The sequence below is a fragment of the Oncorhynchus tshawytscha genome, linkage group LG08, assembly GCF_018296145.1.
Source record: "Oncorhynchus tshawytscha isolate Ot180627B linkage group LG08, Otsh_v2.0, whole genome shotgun sequence".
NCBI classification, from domain to species: Eukaryota; Metazoa; Chordata; class Actinopteri; order Salmoniformes; family Salmonidae; genus Oncorhynchus; species Oncorhynchus tshawytscha.
The window spans coordinates 77,110,643-77,132,135 of record NC_056436.1 but is presented as its reverse complement, the minus strand read 5'-3'; the positions used below and the strand labels follow the sequence as shown (position 1 = coordinate 77,132,135).

The window sequence follows — 21,493 nt, the reverse complement described above, 5'->3', positions numbered from 1 at the left end:
ATAGTATAAACACTCATACTGTACAGTACTGTGAAGGTTCTAGTTCTCATCAACATGTATAGTAGAACACTCATACTGTACAGTACTGTGAGGGTTCTAGTTCTCATCAACATGTATAATATAACACTCATACTGTACAGTACTGTGAGGGTTCTAGTTCTCATCAACATGTATAGTATAAACACTCATACTGTACAGTACTGTGAAGGTTCTAGTTCTCATCAACATGTATAGTATAAACACTCATACTGTACAGTACTGTGAAGGTTCTAGTTCTCATCAACATGTATAGTAGAACACTCATACTGTACAGTACTGTGAGGGTTCTAGTTCTCATCAACATGTATAATATAACACTCATACTGTACAGTACTGTGAGGGTTCTAGTTCTCATCAACATGTATAGTAGAACACTCATACTGTACAGTACTGTGAGGGTTCTAGTTCTCATCAACATGTATAACACTCATACTGTACAGTACTGTGAGGGTTCTAGTTCTCATCAACATGTATAATATAACACTCATACTGTACAGTACTGTGAGGGTTCTAGTTCTCATAAACATATATAACACTCATACTGTACAGTACTGTGAGGGTTCTAGTTCTCATCAACATGTATAGTATAACACTCATACTGTACAGTACTGTGAGGGTTCTAGTTCTCATCAACATGTATAGTAGAACACTCATACTGTACAGTACTGTGAAGGTTCTAGTTCTCATCAACATGTATAGTATAACACTCATACTGTACAGTACTGTGAGGGTTCTAGTTCTCATCAACATGTATAGTATAACACTCATACTGTACAGTACTGTGAAGGTTCTAGTTCTCATCAACATGTATAGTAGAACACTCATACTGTACAGTACTGTGAAGGTTCTAGTTCTCATCAACATGTATAGTATAAACACTCATACTGTACAGTACTGTGAGGGTTCTAGTTCTCATCAACATGTATATTATAACACTCATACTGTACAGTACTGTGAGGGTTCTAGTTCTCATCAACATGTATAGTATAACACTCATACTGTACAGTACTGTGAGGGTTCTAGTTCTCATCAACATGTCTAGTATAACACTCATACTGTACAGTACTGTGAAGGTTCTAGTTCTCATCAACATGTATAGTAGAACACTCATACTGTACAGTACTGTGAAGGTTCTAGTTCTCATCAACATGTATAGTAGAACACTCATACTGTACAGTACTGTGACGGTTCTAGTTCTCATCAACATGTATAATATAACACTCATACTGTACAGTACTGTGAGGGTTCTAGTTCTCATCAACATGTATAATATAACACTCATACTGTACAGTACTGTGAGGGTTCTAGTTCTCATCAACATGTATAGTAGAACACTCATACTGTACAGTACTGTGAGGGTTCTAGTTCTCATCAACATGTATAGTAGAACACTCATACTGTACAGTACTGTGAGGGTTCTAGTTCTCATCAACATGTCTAGTATAACACTCATACTGTACAGTAATGTGAGGGTTCTAGTTCTCATCAACATGTATAGTATAAACACTCATACTGTACAGTACTGTGAGGGTTCTAGTTCTCATCAACATGTATAGTAGAACACTCATACTGTACAGTAATGTGAGGGTTCTAGTTCTCATCAACATGTATAGTATAACACTCATACTGTACAGTAATGTGAGGGTTCTAGTTCTCATCAACATGTATAGTAGAACACTCATACTGTACAGTAATGTGAGGGTTCTAGTTCTCATCAACATGTATAGTAGAACACTCATACTGTACAGTACTGTGAGGGTTCTAGTTCTCATCAACATGTATAGTATAACACTCATACTGTACAGTACTGTGAGGGTTCTAGTTCTCATCAACATGTATAGTATAAACACTCATACTGTACAATACTGTGAGGGTTCTAGTTCTCATCAACATGTATAGTATAACACTCATACTGTACAGTAATGTGAGGGTTCTAGTTCTCATCAACATGTATAGTAGAACACTCATACTGTACAGTACTGTGAGGGTTCTAGTCCTCATCAACATGTATAGTATAACACTCATACTGTACAGTACTGTGAGGGTTCTAGTTCTCATCAACATGTATAGTATAACACTCATACTGTACAGTACTGTGAGGGTTCTAGTTCTCATCAACATGTATAGTAGAACACTCATACTGTACAGTACTGTGAGGGTTCTAGTTCTCATCAACATGTATAGTAGAACACTCATACTGTACAGTACTGTGAGGGTTCTAGTTCTCATCAACATGTATAGTAGAACACTCATACTGTACAGTACTGTGAGGGTTCTAGTTCTCATCAACATGTATCCTTTTTTGTCTGTTTGGTAACGAGACTAAAAACAGGACACTTGGGTCGGCTTTCAGCTGTGTTTAGAATGATTCAATATTCTGCTGAGAATTATTTTTGTTTCAATCTGGTTACTGCAGAAATGCACAACATTTGCCATCATTCTGTTTTGAATGTGTTTAACAGTTTTATAAACAGTGTGTTAGCATTTGAAAACGTGCTGCAAAAATATAATTTAGCAGGTGGTGGAGTATGAATGAGAAAAGAGTTTATGGATTTTGGAGAATGTGGTCATTGAATGCATTTTGTGTGAAAGCAATGAAAAATGATTCACAGTTTGGTTCACATACACTGTTTCGCTGACTGTGTGAAGAGTTTTGACAACGTGACTTCAGTTTTGACCAACGCATGTTAGCAATTGGAAACAACTGTAAATGATCTGGACTTTGACAGTGTCTACCATCGTCTCTCCCTGCGCAACGCCTAAATACCGTCAGATTTACTTCAGACTACTGGATGTCCACAACAGGAACACTTTGAATGGTAGATTGTGGATTTATGTCTAAGTATTCCCGAGTTAATTCGTGTACTTAGAAGTGTGTGGGTAATGTGGAGGCAGTAACATGACAAAACAGCATTGGTGAAAAGGTAGATAGGTTTGTCAGTGTATTCATAGACATCCAGGCCGTTTGTGTCCTCCTGTACGTGTCTGGGTGTAGCTCATGTTGGTTTTTAAAACATTTCCCCACAAACTTCATGAAAGATCAGTGTCGGAAGCAGCAAACAGTAGTCTATTTTCCCATGTCTCTTCTTCTTGCAGACATCCAGTTCTACCACTTCATGCACCATGTGACACCATGTGACAGAAGATCATGATGACCTTTGACCTGCTAGACTGGAACGCCAGGGGAGAGATCGGCTCAGTTCTACATGCTGGTCTGCATCCTGCTCTGCAGCGAGTTAGTGTTCCTCTCTCTCTCTCTGTGTGTGTGTGTGTGTGTGTGTGTATATCAGAACCATGCGGTCAGGAGAATAGAGCTTGTATTTCAGAACCGTTCGGTCAAACTGAAGGCCATTATCTGTTAATCTTGTGTATCATGAGAAAACCACTTCTCATATCTGGCTGTTTAACAAAGAGATGAAAACCCCTTGAACACAACCCACTTCCTAATTCATTTTTCATCTCATGAAAACATTGCAGTCATGTTTACAGAGACAACAAAAGGCTTTTCACTGCCATGATTCAAAATTGACCAGAAAACAGAGGTTTCATAGAAATGTAATAAATCATAGCTGGAACAGTAATGAGACATGCACAGGGTAACGTACGTTACAGGACCTTCTGACACGATGTGTCTTATCTTCATGTGTGTGAATGCATCACGTGTGTGTGTGTGTGTGTGTGTGTGTGTATGAATGAGTGTGTGTGTGTGAGTGTGTGTTAATGAGTGTGTGTGTGTGTGTGTGTGTTTGTTTTCAACCTCTTCCAGCACCATGTGGAGAAGAACATCCTCTTCCGTCACTCCAGGCCGGTGTTTGAGTTGTTGGACATGGATGGAGGTCGCACCATCAGCCCCGCCGAGTTCCAGGCCTCTGGCTTCCTGTTCAACCTCAAGGGACACGCCCTCGATAAGATCTTCTACGAGCTCAATGTCTCCTGAGACGAGGTACAATGACTCTCTCTCCCGGGGTTTGAAATGGCACCCTATTTAATATAGTGTATAGTGCACTACCTTTGACAAGGGCCCAGGGATCTTTTTGCCAACAAGATCTTCTAGTTTGATGTCTCTTGTTAGAGACGTCTCCAGAGACAGCAATGTCTCTCCTGTCTAGCTTAAGGTTGGCATCTATGTGTACACTTTCTACATAGTGTACTCTACACCTCTGTCTACCTTAGCACCTGAGCTACAAAGAGTTGAAGATGTTCACTATAGCCTCCATTGGGGATTTTAGCATGTCAATCTTGGTGGGGCAAAAAATAAAAAGTGGGATGCATGCCAGCAAAGCCAATACACATAAAAACATAGTTGATATGGCAGACTTGCTTCAATAAATGGGGTTTCTTCTGGCAATTGATGGCATACGGGGACGACTATAGCATAAGGGGACGTCAAACTATGGCATAAGGGGATGACAAGTGGATAACAGACAATCCATAATTTCGATGAAGTCGTTAATGAACAAGCGATGACGGACGTAGTCAATATAACTATTTGTTCAGTACTTTTGAAATGTACAGCGACAGAATTCAGAACATGGGCCGTTATTACAGTGTTCTCCCTGTACACCAAGTCAGAACCATAGGATAAACAAAGGGGGCATATAAACAGACAATGAAAGCTCTTACAATATTCAATGATTACATTTTCTCTAAAAACAGGTTCTAGGCTATTTGTGCACCACCAAGTTAGAACAGTAGATGAAATTAAGAGGTGAAAATAGACCAAATTATTAGGGTGAGGCACATAGAACAACGTTTGGATCTTTGCGTAAAAAAATAAATACACGTCATATAACACTATTTGACTCATTAAATAAGCTTTTAATTTGACACGTCAAATAACACAATTATATTATAGAATGTTGTGTGTTCTGAATTTGCACGTGCAAGCCAAGCGCCACCACTCTATCAGTAGCACTGTCAAAGCTGTACAAAAAGTAGTCTAACAAGCACATACCAGACCATGAACGATGTATTTACAATACCGCGTTGGTGAAAAGAGACCAAATTATTGGGGTGAGACACATCGGCTACTAGCAGTTTACTAAACAACATACACTTAGCATTACTATATTAGCTACATATTACATCATTTCTGCAGCAGCATACAAGACATTCTTGGACTCACCTTGTGAAGGTGGCGCAGCGGTACTGAGTTGGAACATTTGGTCATCAGACCTTGTCATCAAAGTCTCGTAATCTCTGGATTTTAAAAAACACAGCCACTCCATTGCATAGCAGGCCAACATCATTGGTTTCTTTGCAATGCTTGCAGTTAGCTACTGATTCCTTCCAAACCACCCATTGTTGAATTTAAAACTAGTTGTGTAATCTCTATGTGCAATGGACCAATGAGCACCAATATGTTTTATCTATAATTTCTCTTCATTATTTCTCTTCATATGACAGGGACTGAAAAGGATTTGCCAGTAGATTGTCGACTTGATGTCAACTGATGATGACTGCTAGCTAAGACTTAGGAAGTAAGATGTTGACATGATCAGTCCAATCAAAGCTACTGTAGATATGAGGTGATTTGGTGTCATTCAATCCGTGGCCAATGACCTTGAGCCTTCTTGGATGGGCACTTCTAATATAACTCTATGGCAGAACACAAGGGTCAAACATTTTCGAGCTCTGACCTTGGAATTGGGGATGACGTACTATCCCATGAGTGATGGAAAACTGAGCCAATCCTGACAGAAAACTGAGCCAATGGCTGGCCAATGGCTAGCCCCACCACAGAAAACACTGAGCTAGGCTGAAACACCTGCATTTTGGAGCTACATTACTCAAAAAAAGCAAAAAGGAGACCATGTTTTTATGCAGCTTTTAACTCAATTACTTTCGTTTTTTAATTTTTTTTTTTTTTACATTGTTTGCAAACTGATCTGTGACACATATTAATGCCAAAATAACAAAAAAAGTATGGTGCTCAAAACAGGTGCGGCCCTACCCCACCTGCCCTGAATGACAGACTGCCACCGATCCCCTGTATGGACATGCAGGAGGAGCCCAAGAAGATGCAGAAGTAAGGATTTAGTATGATAAGTCTATCTCTCTTTAATACTTTCTGAAGTCTGAAGTCATGATCTTGCTTGTAACTTATTTATGAATACTTTTCTTAATTTAAAATGTATTTCCTTTCATTGCTTTATGCTTTATGCTTTTAGAAGAACATATTGATATGTTTTAAATAAAGTTGGATGTGTTTTGATCCCAGGTTGCAGATGAGGAGAGTCAGCATCCCCAGACAGGAGAGAGGTGTGACCAATGCAAGGGTCACACACACCACCCGACTGACACAGCTACCACACTGACTGAGAGATAGGGAGAGATGGAGAGAGGGAGAAAGAGGAGAATATAATTGGGAGTGAAGTTGTTTAGGAAGTACTGTGCTTCTTGTTGATACCTGGCAGAGGTGTGTGTGTGTGTGTGTGTGTGTGCATGCAAGTAAGTGTGTGAATGTGTGTGTGTCTGACGAAACGCAACAGCTATACCTACATGAGCCATTGAAACTGGTTGGCCACCACTGCCAAAGAAATGACCAGGTTACAGTACCATGCTATGCAGCTGAATCTACTCCTAATCCTCAAAATGTTTCCCTTTCAGTTCCAGGACTCTCGTTGAGTGATCCTATGAGGTTTATTGCTACCACGAGTCTCTTTCAGGTTCCTATAACTCCTCTGTGCCTCTGACTATGTTGTGGCCAGGTATTTCTGGATGACTCTGGGCAGACAAAAACAAAGTAGCTTCTAAGAAGCTGTAGTCTCACTAACCTTTCAGTCCGATACTCTTGTCAGACTCTCTGGCCCTTCACATACACACCCACTCAGAATGAAGTGTGCTGCCTGACACAGAGGTATGACATTTCCCCACTTTCATCAGACAGAGCAAAAATAACAACTATTATGATGTAATGCAAGTATCTATCTTTGCCCATTGGAGGATCGACAGTTTGATGCACCATAGTGAACGTCTGTCAGGAGCTTTCAAGGGGCAGTCCTGTTATATCTCTTATAAAGTGCATTCGGAAAGTATTCAGTCCCCTTAACCTTTTCCACATTTTGTTACATTACAGCCTTATTCTAAAATGTATATATATATAAAAAAATCCCCAGCAATCTACACACAATAACCCATAATGACAAAGTGAAAACAAGTTAAGAAATGTTTGCAAATGTATGAAAAATAAAAATGAGCAAACATTTATAAAAACCTGCTTTTGCTTTGTCATTATGTGGTATTGTGTGTATATTGATGAGGGGGAAAAAACAAATGAATCAATTTTAGAAAAAGTCTGTAATGTAACAAAACATGGAAAAAGTCCAGGGGTCTGAATACTTCCTGAATGCAGTGTCAACTGGCTCCAGAAACATTACATAGGTTCATAGGGTTGGTTCTGACATAGGACACGATGCCAGACACATCTAAACTTCTAGGACATATTCTGGGCGTTCTGCCAGATGGTCCTAAGGAGGGGGTCATGTTGCAACCCCTCATGTCTTCTCCAAGCACAGGCAGGAACCAAGGATTATTTATGACACTAAAACAAGATTAACATTTTCAAAGCCGTCTCTTCCCGAGATAAAATGTTTCATCACAGGTTATCCCCAGAATCTCACAGTTGTCTGTCTCAGTCTTTCACACCTCCATCTCTCCCTCCCTCCTTATTTAGTTTAAATGCCATGGCCAGTTCATGACCCTTGGGCCCTATAGATCACCCAGAGTTCATCCTGGTGACCTCCCTACCTACCTGTGTGTACCGTACCACTTAGCCAACAAAGCCTTCCTCCACGTAACCTGCTCATTAGTTGAACACTGCCTTATTCTCAGATTGTAGTCATGAGGCACTAGGAGGACAATAGAGGCCCATTGCACAGCTTTGTCACTGTGTCATTTGCATCCCTGTGTGTGTGTCTGTCCTCGGTCTGTCCTTTGCGTGCGGCAGCGTTGCGAGGCTGAGGCTCCTTCCTCTCTGTATTCAGGCGTTCCAGGTTTGACCACCTGCACAGCTGTGACACACAGTTCAGGTTCAGCTGGAAAGACACACTATATATACAAAAGTATGTGGACACCCCTTCAAATTAATAGATTTGTCTATTTCAGCCCCACCCATTGCAGACAGGTGTATAAAATAGAGCACACAGCCATGTAATCTCCATAGACAAACATTGGCAGTAGAATGGCCTTACTGAAGAGCTCAATTACTTTCAATGTGGCACCATCACATTAGCTCCACCTTCCAACAAGTCACTTCGTCAAATTTCTGCCCTGCTAGAACTGCTCAGCTCAACTGTAAGTGGTAGGCCACACAAGCTCACAGAATGGCACCACTGAGTGCTGAAGCGCGTAGCACGTAAAAATCTTCTGTCCTCAGTTGCAACACTCACTACCGAGTTCCAAACTGCCTCTGGAAGCAACGTCAGCACAAGAAATGTTCGCCGGAAGCTTCAAGAAGTGGGTTTCCATGGCCGAGCAGTTGCACACAAGCCTAAGATCACCATGCTCAATGCCAAGCACCGGCTGGAGTAGTAGACTAATCTGGGGTTGACAGAAGCCAGGAGAACGCTACCTGCCCCATTGCATAGTCTCAGCTGTACATTTTGGTGGAGGAGAAATAATGGTCTGGGGCTATTTTTTAATCGTTCGGGGTAGGCCCCTTAGTTCCAGTGAAGGGAAATCTTAACGCTACAGCATACAATTACATTCTTGATGATTCTATGTTTCCAACTTTGTGGCAACAGTTTGGTGAAGGCCCCTTCCTGTTTCAGAATGACAATGCCCCCTTGCACAAAGCGAAGTCCATACAGAAATGGTTTGTCGAGATCGGTGTAGAAGAACTTGACTGGCCTGGGCAGAGCCCTAACCTCAACCCCATCGAGCACCTTTGGGATAATTTGGAACGCCAACTGCGAGCCAGGCCTAATTGCCCAACCTTACTAATGCTCATGTGGCTAGATGGAAGCAGGTCCCCGCAGCAATGTTCCAACATCTAGTAGAAATCCTTCCCAGAAGAGTGGAGGCTGTTACAGAAGCAAGGGGGGGGGGATCAACTCCATATTAATGTCCATGATTTTGGAATGAGATGTTGGACGAGTAGATGTTCACATACACTCCATGACCAGCAGTATCTAAAGAACCCACCTGCTCATGTTTGAAATCAGAGCCCAACACAATCTGAAGATTAAAACGTGTCATAGGGTTGTTTTTGCAGACCAGAGAAAACATGCAGACTGTATCTATCTACCTAGCCTTGCCAGCCATCCTGATCTCACCAGCTTACATGAATGGTTCACTAGTAGCGGTCTGGATGGCTCGTGAGGCTAGCATCTACTTAAATAACAGCGCAGAACCACATCAACATATGAAATGTGGGATCAAAATGACTGGTGATATTGGGCTAGTTATCAGTATCACTCTCCCTCTATACATGACAATTCTGAATGACCAGACAACTCTAAGATCAGCAAAGGGAAGAGCATGTGGATTAGAGGAAAGGAGATGAAGGGCAGGTAAGTGAATGTCACAAAGCATATCTGTGTGAGTAAAAAAAGTGGAAATGAGAGTAGGAGTGAAAGTCTTGGGGATAAACATGTGCAACAGTGAAACTATTACTCCCGTCCCAGTCAGTCTAATCCCTGTCTGACAGGAAGTAACTATTGTGTTAAAAAAAGAAGAAGAGACCCACATCTTCTAATTCCACTTCCCCTTAACGGCTAATAAAACTACAGACCTGTGATTGTGTGTATTTTATGTCACCGTGGCCCCAGATCACACAAAGATGGTGGATAAATTAAGATATCCAGTAAAGGCTGTTTACCATTAAAAAAATGCATCACATTTCCTGTCCGCTTCAGGCAGGAGTGGGCAATTCCAGCCCTCGAGGGCATGATTAGTGCCACAGTTTTGCCCCAGCCCAATCTAACACACCTGACTCCAATAATCACCTAATCATGATGTTCAGTTCAGAACGCAATGTGATTAATCAGCTGTGTTTGCTAGGGATGGAGAAACAGTGTGACACCAATCAGGCCTTCGAGGACTGGAGTTGCGCACCACGGACTTAAGGGGTGGTTTTAACATAGGCACCAATGCGATAGAAACTGGGTCTGGTCTTCTTAGTTTATTGACTATATATGTTCCAGACAAAAGGAACCAATTAAATGCCTCTCTTTCGCTTCCGTCTCTGACATCGGTTCCCCAAGACTGCTCCCGGCAGTTGTGACATAGAGCACCTGCAACACTTATATTTCACCACTAGATGGTGGCAGTAGCTTAGGGATGTTTGAGCAAATATTCTTCACTTTACAGTCTCTGAGTATGTGAAGGTATCAAACAAACTTCGAGCTATTCGGGTATGAGACATTTCAGTGTCCTTATTTAGACCTGGCTTGAAATAGGATTCTTAGTAAACATGTTCAAATAAAGCTTGTGTTGTTCCACAACTCACAAGATAATGGATGTGAAGTTATGTGGAGTTGAAAAGCTTTTAGTATGTGGTCTTGTGGTCCTTCTGAGAGGCCGAAGCTCATGATTGTTGAATTAGTTCTGTACTCCAGTGGCCAGATTGTGAAGCGGGCTCTGTATTCCAGATGCAGTTGGGGGTATATTTACATTTAACATTTTTGTAATTTACTAGACACTTATCCAGAAGATACCTAGGTGGGACAATGGGTGTGAGAAGGGGTCGTCGTGAGGAGAGGTTGCGCGGGGGGGGTGTTAGCTGTGGGATTATTTAAGATACTATTGAAGAGGTAGGGTTTCTGAAGATGCTGTCCTAGCTTCAGGGGGAAGCTGGTTCCACCATTGGGGTGCCAGGCCAGAGAAGAGCTTGGACTGGGCTGAGTGGGAGCTGCTTTCCCATTGGGATGGGGAGGCAAAGAGACCAGAGGTGGCAGAATGGAGTGCTCTGGATGGGGTGTAGTGTTTCAGCATAGTCTGAAAGTAGGGAGGTACAGTTCCTCGTGCTGCTCTGTGGGCAAGCACCATGGTCTTGTAGTGAGTTTTGACTGGAAGCCAGTGGAGTGTGTGGAGGAGCAGGGTGACATGGGAGAAGCTGGGAAGGTTGAACCCAAGGCAGGTTGTAGCATTCTAGATAAATTGCAGGGGTTTGATGGCACAAGTGGGGAGCCCAGCCAACAGCGAATTGCACTTGTCCATACGGGAGATGACAAGTGCCCGGTTAGGACCTGCGCCACTTCCTGTGTGAGGTAGGGTTGTACTCTACGAATGTTGCAGAGCATGAACCTTCAGGAGAGATGCACTGCTTTAATGTTTGCAGAGAAACACAGGGTATTGTCCAGGGTTACGACAAGGTTCTTTGCACTCTGGGAGGGGGACACCATGGAGTTGTCAACTGTCATGGAGAGGTCTTGCAGCAGGCAGGCCTTCCCTGGGAGGCAGAGAGGCTCCATCTTGTCGAGTTTGAGCTTAAAGTGGTGGGCCGACATCCAAGCTGAGATATCTGCCACCTGGGAGTCAGAAGAGAAAAGTAGTTGAGTGTCATCCGCATAGCAATAATAGGGGAGACCATGTGAAGATGTCAACAGTCTTTAGAAATGGTTTAAAATCAAATCAAAATCAAATCAAATTTTATTTGTCACATACACATGGTTAGCAGATGTTAATGCGAGTGTAGCGAAATGCTTGTGCTTCTAGTTCCGACAATGCAGTAATAACCAACAAGTAATCTAACTAACAATTCCAAAACTACTGTCTTATACACAGTGTAAGGGGATACAGAATATGTACATAAGGATATATGAATGAGTGATGGTACAGAGCAGCATAGGCAAGATACAGTAGATGGTATCAAGTACAGTATATACATATGAGATGAGTATGTAAACAAAGTGGCATAGTTAAAGTGGCTAGTGATACATGTATTACATAAGGATACAGTCGATGATATAGAGTACAGTATATACGTATGCATATGAGATGAATAATGTAGGGTAAGTAACATTATATAGGGTAGCATAGTTTAAAGTGGCTAGTGATATATTTACATCATTTCCCATCAATTCCCATTATTAAAGTGGCTGGAGTTGAGTCAGTGTCAGTGTCAGTGTGTTGGCAGCAGCCACTCAATGTTAGTGGTGGCTGTTTAACAGTCTGATGGCCTTGAGATAGAAGCTGTTTTTCAGTCTCTCGGTCCCAGCTTTGATGCACCTGTACTGACCTCGCCTTCTGGATGATAGCGGGGTGAACAGGCAGTGGCTCGGGTGGTTGATGTCCTTGATGATCTTTATGGCCTTCCTGTAACATTGGGTGGTGTAGGTGTCCTGGAGGGCAGGTAGTTTGCCCCGGTGATGCGTTGTGCAGACCTCACTACCCTCTGAGAGCCTTACGGTTGAGGGCGGAGCAGTTGCCGTACCAGGCGGTGATACAGCCCGCCAGGATGCTCTCGATTGTGCATCTGTAGAAGTTTGTGAGTGCTTTTGGTGACAAGCCGAATTTCTTCAGCCTCCTGAGGTTGAAGAGGCGCTGCTGCGCCTTCTTCACGATGCTGTCTGTGTGAGTGGACCAATTCAGTTTGTCTGTGATGTGTATGCCGAGGAACTTAACTTGCTACCCTCTCCACTACTGTTCCATCGATGTGGATAGGGGGGTGTTCCCTCTGCTGTTTCCTGAAGTCCACAATCATCTCCTTATTTTGTTGACGTTGAGTGTGAGGTTATTTTCCTGACACCACACTCCGAGGGCCCTCACCTCCTCCCTGTAGGCCGTCTCGTCGTTGTTGGTAATCAAGCCTACCACTGTTGTGTCGTCCGCAAACTTGATGATTGAGTTGGAGGCGTGCGTGGCCACGCAGTCGTGGGTGAACAGGGAGTACAGGAGAGGGCTCAGAACGCACCCTTGTGGGGCCCCAGTGTTGAGGATCAGTGGGGAGGAGATGTTGCCTACCCTCACCACCTGGGGGCGGCCCGTCAGGAAGTCCAGTACCCAGTTGCACAGGGCGGGGTCGAGACCCAGGGTCTCGAGCTTGATGACGAGCTTGGAGGGTACTATGGTGTTGAATGCCTCGCTGTAGTCGATGAACAGCATTCTCACATAGGTATTCCTCTTGTCCAGATGGGTTAGGGCAGTGTGCAGTGTGGTTGAGATTGCATCGTCTGTGGACCTATTTGGGCGGTAAGCAAATTGGAGTGGGTCTAGGGTGTCAGGTAGGGTGGAGGTGATATGGTCCTTGACTAGTCTCTCAAAGCACTTCATGATGACGGATGTGAGTGCTACGGGGCGGTAGTCGTTTAGCTCAGTTACCTTAGCTTTCTTGGGAACAGGAACAATGGTGGCCCTCTTGAAGCATGTGGGAACAGCAGACTGGTATAGGGATTGATTGAATATGTCCGTAAACACACCGGTCAGCTGGTCTGCGCATGCTCTGACGGCGCGGCTGGGGATGCCGTCTGGGCCTGCAGCCTTGCGAGGGTTAACACGTTTAAATGTCTTACTCACCTCGGCTGCAGTGAAGGAGAGACCTTGCAGGCCGTGTCAGTGGCACTGTATTGTCCTCAAAGCGGGCAAAAAAGTTATTTAGTCTGCCTGGGAGCAAGACATCCTGGTCCGTGACTGGGCTGGATTTCTTCCTATAGTCCGTGATTGACTGTAGACCCTGCCACATGCCTCTTGTGTCTGAGCCGTTGAATTGAGATTCTACTTTGTCTCTGTACTGACGCTTAGCTTGTTTAATAGCCTTGGAGGGAATAGCTGCACTGTTTGTATTCAGTCATGTCACCAGACACCTTGCCCTGATTAAAAGCAGTGGTTCGCGCTTTTAGTTTCACACGAATGCTGCCATCAATCCACGGTTTCTGGTTAGGGAATGTTTTAATCGTTGCTATGGGAACGACATCTTCAACGCACGTTCTAATGAACTCGCTCACCGAATCAGCGTATTCGTCAATGTTGTTGTCTGACGCAATACGAAACATCTCCCAGTCCATGTGATGGAAGCAGTCTTGGAGTGTGGAGTCAGCTTGGTCGGACCAGCGTTGGACAGACCTCAGCGTGGGAGCTTCTTGTTTTAGTTTCTGTCTGTAGGCAGGGATCAACAAAATGGAGTCGTGGTCAGCTTTTCCGAAAGGGGGCGGGGCAGGGCCTTATATGCGTCGCGGAAGTTAGAGTAACAATGATCCAAGGTCTTTCCACCCCTGGTTGCGCAATCGATATGCTGATAAAATTTAGTGAGTCTTGTTTTCAGATTAGCCTTGTTAAAATCCAGCTACAATGAATGCAGCCTCCGGATAAATCGTTTCCAGTTTGCAGAGAGTTAAATAAAGTTCGTTCAGAGCCATCGATGTGTCTGCTTGGGGGGGGATATATACGGCTGTGATTATAATCGAAGAGAATTCTCTTGGTAGATAATGCGGTCTACATTTGATTGTGAGGAATTCTAAATCAGGTGAACAGAAGGATTTGAGTTCCTGTATGTTTCTTTCATCACACCATGTCACGTTAGTCATAAGGCATACGCCCCCGCCCCTCTTCTTACCAGAAAGATGTTTGTCTCTACCGGCGCGATGTGTGGAGAAACCCGTTGGCTGCACCACCTCGGATAGCGTCGTTCCAGTGAGCCATGTTTCCGTGAAGCAGAGAACGTTACAGTCTCTGATGTCCCTCTGGAATGCTATCCTTGCTCGGATTTCATCAACCTTGTTGTCAAGAGACTGAACATTGGCAAGAAGAATGCTAGGGAGTGGTGCACTGTGTGCCCGTCTCCGGAGTCTGACCAGAAGACCGCCTCATTTCCCTCTTTTTCTGAGTTTTTTTTTTTGGGTCGCTGCATGGAATCCACTCCGCTGTCCTGTTTGTAAGGCAGAACACAGGATCCGCGTCGCGAAAAACATATTCTTGGTCGTACTGATGGTGAGTTGACGCTTATCTTATATTCAGTAGTTCTTCTCGACTGTATGTAATGAAACCTAAGATGACCTGGGGTACTAATGTAAGAAATAACACGTAAAAAAACAAAAAACTGCATAGTTTCCTAGGAACGCAAAGCGAGGCGGCCATCTCTGTCAGCCATGTATTCTGATAAATGAGGGAGTAAAACCAGTCTGAATGAGTGGACCCTGACGTGTCACAGAGCTTATTCATGCTCCATCCCGAGAGAGTGTCTTTCTTGTTTACCATTTATATTGACGACGTTATTGTCCGGTTGAAATATTATAGATAATTTAGGCTAAAAACAACCTGAGGATTGAATATAAACATCGTTTGACATGTTTCTATGAACTTTACGGATACAATTTGCATTTTTTTGTCTGCCTGTTTTGACTGCGTTTGAGCCTGTGGATTACTGAAGAAAACACAAACTAAACGGAGGTTTTTGGATATAAAGAGACTTTATCGAACAAAAGGAAGATTTATTGAGTAAATGAATGTGTTCTGAGATCAACCATATGAAGAACATCAAAGGTTTCTTACTTGTGTAACTTTTCTACTTGGCTGGTTACTGTTTGTAATGATTTGTCTGCTGGGCTATATTCTCAAATATTTGCAAGGTATGCTTTCACCGTAAAGCATTTTTTAAATCTGACACCGTTGTTGGATTCACAAGAAGTTCATCTTTAAACCTATGTAAAATATGTTTTGTTTACTGAATTTTTATAATGACTATTTCTGTATTTCTGTATGTGGCGCTCTGCAATCTCACTGGATGTTGGCCACATACCCTAGAGAGGTTAATAAACTATCGTTTTGGCAAGTTGATTACAGACAGATTATTTCACTTATAATTCAATGTATCACAACTTCAATGGGTCAGAAATTTACATACACTAAATTAACTGTGCCTTTAAACAGCTTGGCAAATTCCAGAAAATGATGCCATAGAAGCTTCTGATAGGCTAATTGAAATAATTTGAGTCAATTGGAGGTGTACCTGTGGATGTATTTCAAGGCCTACCTTCAAACTCAATGCCTCTTTGTTTGACATAATGGTTAAATCAAAGGAAATCAGCCAGGAACTAAATGTAAAAATATGGGAAAAAAATGTAGATCTCCACAAGTCTGGTTCATCCTTGGGAGCAACTTCCAAACGACTGAAGGTACCACGTTCATTTGTACAAACAATAGTACGCAAGTATAATCACCATGGGACCAGCAGCCGCCATACCGCTCAGGAAGAAGAGGCGTTCTGTCTCCTAAAGATGAACGTACTTTGGTGCGAAAAGTGCAAATCAATCCCAGAACAGAAAAGGACCTTGTGAAGATGCTGGAGGAAACAGGTACAAACGTATCTAAATCCACAGTAAAACGAGTCCCATATGACATAACCTGAAAGGCCACTCAGAAAGGAAGAAGCCACTGCTCCAAAACCACCATAAAAAAGCAGACTACAGTTTGCAAAAGCACATGGGGACAAAGATCGTAATTTTTGGAGAAATGTCCTCTAGTCTGATGAAAGAAAATAGAACTGCTTGGTCTTAATGACCATCGTTATGTTTGGAGGAAAAAGGGGGAGTCTTGCAAGCCTGTTACGCACGCCTCTATGAAGAGGGAACGCAACACCCTGCTACAACTAAACTCTCCGTGAAGTGAAAAAGGTATGGACTGTAGGTGCGAGTAAGAATGACAACAGGCAGAATGTGGTACCGTTTACAAGGACTTTATTCCTTTACACGGTAATATGGGGAAAAGGGTCTGGATGGAACCAAAGCAAAGAAAGTAAATCTCAAAGCCCCCTCTCCTATCTTACCTGCCTACCCACTACTTACCTAATTTAGCACCACCTGGTGCCCTAACCAAAATACAGGGGTGGTCCGCCCAGGTCTTACCTAGTGTGCCTAGACAGTGAATATACTACGGGTATATGTATGCCCGCGGGCCTCTTGCCTAAGCACTCCCTAGGTGCCTTCCCCTCCCCCGTGGGAACAAATGAAACAGAATATTAAACAATTTCACAAACAAACTAAGAAACAAAGGACATCAAATAAGCTCTATCTGAGCAACAAACTCACAAAACATACCAACTCTCAGCAATGAACTCCCAGCAAAATCAACCTCTAGCAAAATCTCTCTCAGCAATCTCTACCTCCAAAAAAATCTCACAAATCTCTCTAGCAAAATCTCTGCAATGACCTCCCAGAAAATCAACCTCTAGCAAAATCTCTCAGCAATCCCTACCTCCAATATCTCTCTGCAATGACCTCCCAGCAAAATCTCTATCCTGAACAGAACACTGGCTTTTATATAGCTTCAGAATGAATGTGTAATTGGAGACAGCTGTGTCTTGCTCAAGGGGGCGGGGTCAGCTCTCCAATTAGCCCTGGAGTCGACCAATCATCTGCTTGAGGGATTTCAGGAAGCCATTTCCTGAAATAAACACATGCACAAACACACACTACAACACATAAACTGGGGAACGTAACAAAGCCGAAGAACACCATCCCAACTGTGAAGCAGGGAGGTGGCAGCATCATGTTGTCGGGGTGCTTTACTGCAGGAGGGACTGGTGCACTTCACAAAATAGATAGCATCATGAGGGAGGAAAATTATGTGGATGTATTGAAGCAACATCGCAAGACACCAGTCAGGAAGTTAAAGCTTTGTCGCAAATGGGTCTTCCAAATGAACAATGACCCCAACCTTACTTCCAAAGTTGTGGCAAAATGGCTTAAGGACAACAAAGTCAAGGTATTGGAATGGCCAGCACAAAGCCCTGACCTCAATTCTAACATTTGTGGGCAGAACTGAAAAAGCGTGTGCGAGCAAGGAGGCCGACAAAAACTGACTCAGTTACACCAGCTCTGCCAGGAGGAATGGGCCAAAATTCACCCAACTTATTGTGGGAAGCTTGTGGAAGGCTGGCGACCCGAATCGTTTGACTCAAGTTAAACAATTTAAAGGCAATTGTACCAAATATGAATTGAGTGTATGTAAACTTCTGACCCACTGGGATTGTGATGAAAGAAATTAAAGCTGAAATAAATCTCTCTCTTATTATTCTGACATTTCACATTCTTAAAATAAAGTGGTGATCCTAACTGACCTAAGGCAGGGAATTTTTACTTGGATTAAATGTCAGGAATTGTGAAAAACTGAGTTTAAATATATTTGGCTAAGGTGAACACTTCTGACTTCAATGGTGTTGTTCAAATCTCTTTTCTATGAAGAAAGGTTGAGTCATCTGAAATACATTACATTTATTAAGAAACATTCCCTTTCCTGAAGTGTGTTAGACATGCCTGCACCTGCCATATTATCTCAGAGATGTCATAGTCTGTGATATATTGCCACAGTTCATCCATACTGTCCAGTCTACTACAGTCTTGGACATCCATACTGTCCAGTCTACTACAGTCTTGGACATCCATACTGTCCAGTCTACTACAGTCTTGGACATCCATACTGTCCAGTCTAATACAGTCTTGGACATCCATACTGTCCAGTGTACTACAGTCTTGGACATCCATACTGTCCAGTCTATTACATTCTTGGACATCCATACTGTCCAGTCTATTACATTCTTGGACATCCATACTGTCCAGTCTACTACAGTCTTGGACATCCATACTGTCCAGTCTACTACAGTCTTGGACATCCATACTGTCCAGTCTACTACAGTCTTGGACATCCATACTGTCCAGTCTACTACAGTCTTGGACATCCATACTGTCCAGTCTACTACAGTCTTGGACACCCATACTGTCCAGTCTACTACAGTCTTGGACATCCATACTGTCCAGTCTACTACAGTCTTGGACATCCATACTGTCCAGTCTACTACAGTCTTGGACATCCATACTGTCCAGTCTACTACAGTCTTGGACATCCATACTGTCCAGTCTACTACAGTCTTGGACATCCATACTGTCCAGTCTACTACAGTCTTGGACATCCATACTGTCCAGTCTACTACAGTCTTGGACATCCATACTGTCCAGTCTACTACAGTCTTGGACATCCATACTGTCCAGTCTACTACAGTCTTGGACATCCATACTGTCCAAGGCCCTACATCACATCATGTACTGGAGAAGATGAATACAGCTTTCGCTTCATGGCGCACCATTCCCTTTAGCGCAGTCCTTCTCAAATAGTGGGGCGCACCCCCCCGGGGGGGCTCGGAGCGATGCCAGGGGGGGCGTGTGTGACCCCGCACTACGGTGGGAGAGACGAGGAAATATGATGAAGCATATGTAGCGCTTGGCTTCACTGTGACTACGGTGGGAGACGAGGAGATATGACGAAGCGTATGTAGCGCTTGGCTTCACTGTGACTACGGTGGGAGACGAGGAGATATGACGAAGCGCTTGGCTTCACTGTGACTACGGTGGGAGACGAGGAGATATGATGAAGCGTATGTAGCGCTTGGCTTCACTGTGACTACGGTGGGAGACGAGGAGATATGACGAAGCGTATGTAGCGCTTGGCTTCACTGTGACTACGGTGGGAGACGAGGAGATATGACGAAGCGCTTGGCTTCACTGTGACTACGGTGGGAGACGAGGAGATATGATGAAGCGTATGTAGCGCTTGGCATCACTGTGACTACGGTGGGAGACGAGGAGATATGACGAAGCGCTTGGCTTCACTGTGACTACGGTGGGAGACGAGGAGATATGATGAAGCGTATGTAGCGCTTGGCTTCACTGTGACTACGGTGGGAGACGAGGAGATATGACGAAGCGTATGTAGCGCTTGGCTTCACTGTGACTACGGTGGGAGACGAGGAGATATGACGAAGCATATGTAGCGCTTGGCATCACTGTGACTACGGTGGGAGACGAGGAGATATGACGAAGCGCTTGGCTTCACTGTGACTACGGTGGGAGACGAGGAGATATGATGAAGCGTATGTAGCGCTTGGCTTCACTGTGACTACGGTGGGAGACGAGGAGATATGACGAAGCGCTTGGCATCACTGTGACTACGGTGGGAGACGAGGAGATATGACGAAGCGCTTGGCTTCACTGTGACTACGGTGGGAGACGAGGAGATATGATGAAGCGTATGTAGCGCTTGGCTTCACTGTGACTACGGTGGGAGACGAGGAGATATGATGAAGCGTATGTAGCGCTTGGCTTCACTGTGACTACGGTGGGAGACGAGGAGATATGATGAAGCGTATGTAGCGCTTGGCTTCACTCTGACTACGGTGGGAGACGAGGAGATATGATGAAGCGTATGTAGCGCTTGGCTTCACTGTGACTACGGTGGGAGACGAGGAGATATGACGAAGCGCTTGGCTTCACTGTGACTACGGTGGGAGAAGAGGAGATATGACGAAGCGTATGTAGCGCTTGGCTTCACTCTGACTACGGTGGGAGACGAGGAGATATGATGAAGCGTATGTAGCGCTTGGCATCACTGTGACTACGGTGGGAGACGAGGAAATATGACGAATCGTATGTAGCGCTTGGCATCACTGTGACTACGGTGGGAGACGAGGAAATATGACGAATCGTATGTAGCGCTTGGCATCACTGTGACTACGGTGGGAGACGAGGAAATATGACGAATCGTATGTAGCGCTTGGCATCACTGTGACTACGGTGGGAGACGAGGAAATATGACGAATCGTATGTAGCGCTTGACATCACTGTGACTACGGTGGGAGACGAGGAAATATGACGAATCGTATGTAGCGCTTGGCATCACTGTGACTACGGTGGGAGAAGAGGAAATTTGACGAAGCGTATGTAGCGCTTGGCATCACTGTGACTACGGTGGGAGACGAGGAGATTAGACAAAGCGCACTCCAAGACTGCTTCCATCACGTGGACTGGGAGATGTTTCGTATTGCGTCAGACAACAACATTGACGAATACGCTGATACGGTGTGCGAGTTCATTAGAACGTGCGTTGAAGATGTCGTTCCCATAGCAACGATTAAAACATTCCCTAACCAGAAACCGTGGATTGTTGGCAGCATTCGTGTGAAACTGAAGGCACGAACCACTGCTTTTAATCAGGGCAAGGTGTCTGGTAACATGACTGAATACAAACAGTGCAGCTATTCCCTCCGCAAGGCTATCATACAAGCTAAGCGCCAGTACAGAGACAAAGTAGAATCTCAATTCAACGGCTCAGACACAAGAGGTATGTGGCAGGGTCTACAGTCAATCACGGACTACAGGAAGTAACCCAGCCCAGTCACGGACCAGGATGTCTTGCTCCCAGGCAGACTAAATAACTTTTTTGCCCGCTTTGAGGACAATACAGTGCCACTGACACGGCCTGCAACGGAAACATGCGGCCTCTCCTTCACTGCAGCCGAAGTGAGTAAGACATTTAAACGTGTTAACCCTCGCAAGGCTGCAGGCCCAGACGGCATCCCCAGCCGCGCCCTCAGAGCATGCGCAGACCAGCTGGCCGGTGTGTTTACGGACATATTCAATCAATCCCTATACCAGTCTGCTGTTCCCACATGCTTCAAGAGGGCCACCATTGTTCCTGTTCCCAAGAAAGCTAAGGTAACTGAGCTAAACGACTACCGCCCCTTAGC

At 44.0% G+C, this 21,493-nt stretch overlaps 1 pseudogene; it reads right to left on the bottom strand.

The window, feature by feature from the left end:
• Nucleotides 1-10,815: 10,815 nt before the first annotated feature.
• Nucleotides 10,816-21,493, bottom strand: part of LOC121847031 — a 35,069-nt pseudogene continuing 24,391 nt past the window's right edge.